A 3,578-nucleotide genomic window follows, 5' to 3' on the forward strand; every position below is an offset into this window, starting at 1 on the left:
TTATTTTATTCCAGATTCTTAATCTTGTTTTGTTTCTTGTTTTAGGTACTAATTTATGACTCGGAGTTCTCATCCGATTCGTGAACATATCCTGGAGTGATTGGGTTCTTCGTCCGGCTGTACGACGTTAAAGCAAGCGCTACTTGGGAGGCAACCCATGCATTCAACAAAGGAAGACCTAGAAAGCACTCCAATTCCAGATTTGCGTTCCTAAACTCTTCTCTTTGTTGCTATTTCGTTTCTGCCATGTTAGGTTGTTTATTTGTTGTTTTGTTTGTTTGTTTGTTAATTGTGTGAGTCTATGCTTGAAACATTGAGGACAATGTTTGATTTAAGTGTGGGGGGGGGGGGGTAAACAAGTGTTTTTGTATGATTTTACATGATTTTCATGGGATTTTATCACCTATCACTTATAATGTTGTTTCTCACTGTTTTTAAGTGTTTTTAGTGTGTTTTGAAGTGTTTTTATGTGTTTGGATCAGAAAATCCGAAAATTTACAAAAAAAAATTGCAAAAGAGTTTTGAAAAACCCCAAAAAGAGTTGTTTTAAAGTTGTTTTTGTGTATTTGTTTGGGTCTTAGGTCACCTTCCAACACAATGATGAGGATTTGGCTTTAAATTACATGACTATTAAAGAATGTTGTAAACATGGCTGGAAGTTGATTTATGCTTTGGTTTATGCTTGGTTATGGTTATAGCTTATGAATTCACATATTACAAAGAGAAAATCTGTTTTTGTAACATGCTTGAATGAAGGAACTTAAACTAAAGCTACATCCTTGTGAGACTTGAGCCTATAACGTTCTTTGGAGAGTATAAATCTGTGATTTCTTGTTTTCTAAAGTCGTTGCATGATCTCATCATTCTTTGCTTGGTTGCTACTTGGAATGCATTTCATTGTAGTTCCAAATACTAGAACTCATGCCCAATTCATTCAAAGCATGATATTGATTGCATAACATACAATAAGATGAAGTTGTTAGTCAAGCCAAAGCCAAAAAGCCTATCCCTTTTCACATGTATTGTAGGATTACACCTTTTGAGCCTTTTCAAGCTTATTTTCTTTGTTAACCACATTATCCTCACCTAGCCTAGATTAGGACTTTCCATACCCTTGTTCTTAAAGGATAGTGAAGCATGACTTAGAATGAACTCCTTTTGATCAATATATTGCAGAAAATAAGTGTGGGGGAAGATAATAGGGCACGGCCAAAGAATGAAATAAAGAAAAAAGAAAAAAATTCGTGGAAAAATAAAAAAGGAAAATAGAAAAGAGTTGAAAAGAAAGAAAAAGAGTTGAAAAATAAGTGAGAATGATCTCACAAGTATTGGTTATTAAAGGAAGGGTCCAAAAGAGTGAATTTGACCCTAGTTGTTGCATGAATCTTCCCTTGTGTTTAAAAGTTGATTTCTGCCATTAAAAGTGAGTTTAAGTGTCAATTTCATTACTTTGCTTCCTATTACTTTAAGAACCTTTGTTTTACTTTACCTTTCTTTGTTAAACCATTACCCTTAGCCCCGTTACAACCCTCAACTTCTATCTTGATGTTATGTGTTCAATTTGTGGAGTTTGAATTTGGTATGAGCATATGGAATCACTGGTCCTCATTCTAAGTTGTAGCATTCCATTCATGAGATCATATTCATGTCATTGTCATAAATCCAGAAAATGCTTTCTTTGATATAACATATGTGAGTGTTAGAATTCATATTTTCATCAATCTCCTCACATATACCTAGTGTAGGGTGTGGAGTTAGAAAATCTGTGTGAAAATTGAGTGCATTCTAGTAAGGAATTGAGGGAATTCTCTAAGGCATGTTACTACATTCAAAATGTTGTTTTAATTGATTAAATGTGAAATAATAAGTGGTAACTTTGATTAAGTGTTTGTTGAAGTGTAAAGTAAGCTAAATGTCGTGGGAATGATGTTCTATATTGTGTCATGTTCGTTTGAAATCCCTGAGATACATGTTGGAAGGTTTAAAATGTGTTTTGGTTTGTTTTTAGTTTCTTTCGTTTTGTTTTGCTCGAGGACTAGCAAAAGCTAAGTGTGGGGGAATTTGATAGGAGCATATTTATGCGACTTAATTGGCTTGTTCTCATGCATTTACGTTGTGTTTCTTTAGTTATTTTAGTCCTTTATGCCATTTTCGTGTGTTTCTAGGTTCATATGGCTAAGGAAGCAAAAAGAAGCAATTTGGAGCATTCTAGAGCATTTTTGGGCCAAGATTGGATAGTGCAAGCATGGAGGCATGAGGATGGACGAATTTGAAGGCTTGAATTCAGTTAGGGAGCTGCAAGGGGGCCTAAAAACCTTATTTCTAGAAGGCTTTATCTATTCACACATGGTGCCTAATTCCTACCTTGTCCTAGCCGTCCTACCTTGTCTCTTAGCCGTCCTACCTTGTCTCCTAGCCGTCCTAGCTTGTCACTAGCCGTCCTAGCTTGTCTCCTAGCCATCCTAGCTTGTCTCCTAGCCGTCCTAGCTTGTCACTAGCCGTCCTAGCTTGTCTCCTAGCCATCCTAGCTTGTCTCCTAGCCGTCCTAGCTTGTCACTAGCCGTCCTACCTTGTCTCCTAGCCGTCCTAGCTTGTCTCCTAGCCGTCCTAGCTTGTCACTAGCCGTTCTACCTTGTCACTAGCCGTCCTACCTTGTCTCCTAGCCGTCCTACCTTGTCTCCTAGCCGTCCTAGCTTGTCACTAGCCGTCCTACCTTGTCACTAGCCGTCCTACCTTGTCTCCTAGCTGTCCTACCTTGTCTCCTAGCCGTCCTAGCTTGTCACTAGCCGTCCTACCTTGTCTCCTAGCCGTCCTAGCTTGTCTCCTAGCCGTCCTAGCTTGTCTCCTAGCCGTCCTAGCTTGTCTCCTAGCCGTCCTAGCTTGTCACTAGCCGTCCTACCTTGTCCAAGCTACACACATATATCCTTTAAGTGTTTCATGTATAGAATTTCTGGTACAAAAAACCTTTTGGTTTCAACTAAGTTCAAAACCTTTCCTAGCCCTATAAATAAGGCTTTGCAGCAAGGCACTAAGGGGATCACTCATTCACCCAATTTTCGTCCATTCATCTAGCCACACCACTCTACACATCCTAAAATCCTAGAAACACAATTCCAGCCAAACACTACACCTTGCCGTGCCTATCCTCCATCCAATTCCATAATCCCTGATCCTAAAACACATCCCAACCATCCCATCCACCTTTGTGCCGTAGTAAGGAGAAAGAAGGAAAGACTCTTGGATGCTCAAGCTTCGTCGTTGGTGCATTCTAGGTGTAATTTGTTTTATGATTTCAATGTTTAATTTATTTTCCTTTCATTTTGCTATGAACATGAGTGGCTAAACCCCTATTGGTTAGGGGTGATTTCGAAGCCATAACTATGTGTGCAAGTTGATTTGATAAATTCCAGTTATGAGTTCTTGAATCGTGAATGCAATTGGCTTAACTGTGCGAGTAATAACGTATTTGTGTTTGTTAATTAGGGGTCGACACTTAATTGGCTTGCATGAATATGATGCTAGAATATAAGTTTGTTTCACATAATTGTCACACACTTATATTCACAAGTAGTGAAGGT

The sequence above is a fragment of the Pyrus communis genome, chromosome 5 (genome assembly GCF_963583255.1).
Source record: "Pyrus communis chromosome 5, drPyrComm1.1, whole genome shotgun sequence".
Classification (NCBI taxonomy): Eukaryota; Viridiplantae; Streptophyta; class Magnoliopsida; order Rosales; family Rosaceae; genus Pyrus; species Pyrus communis.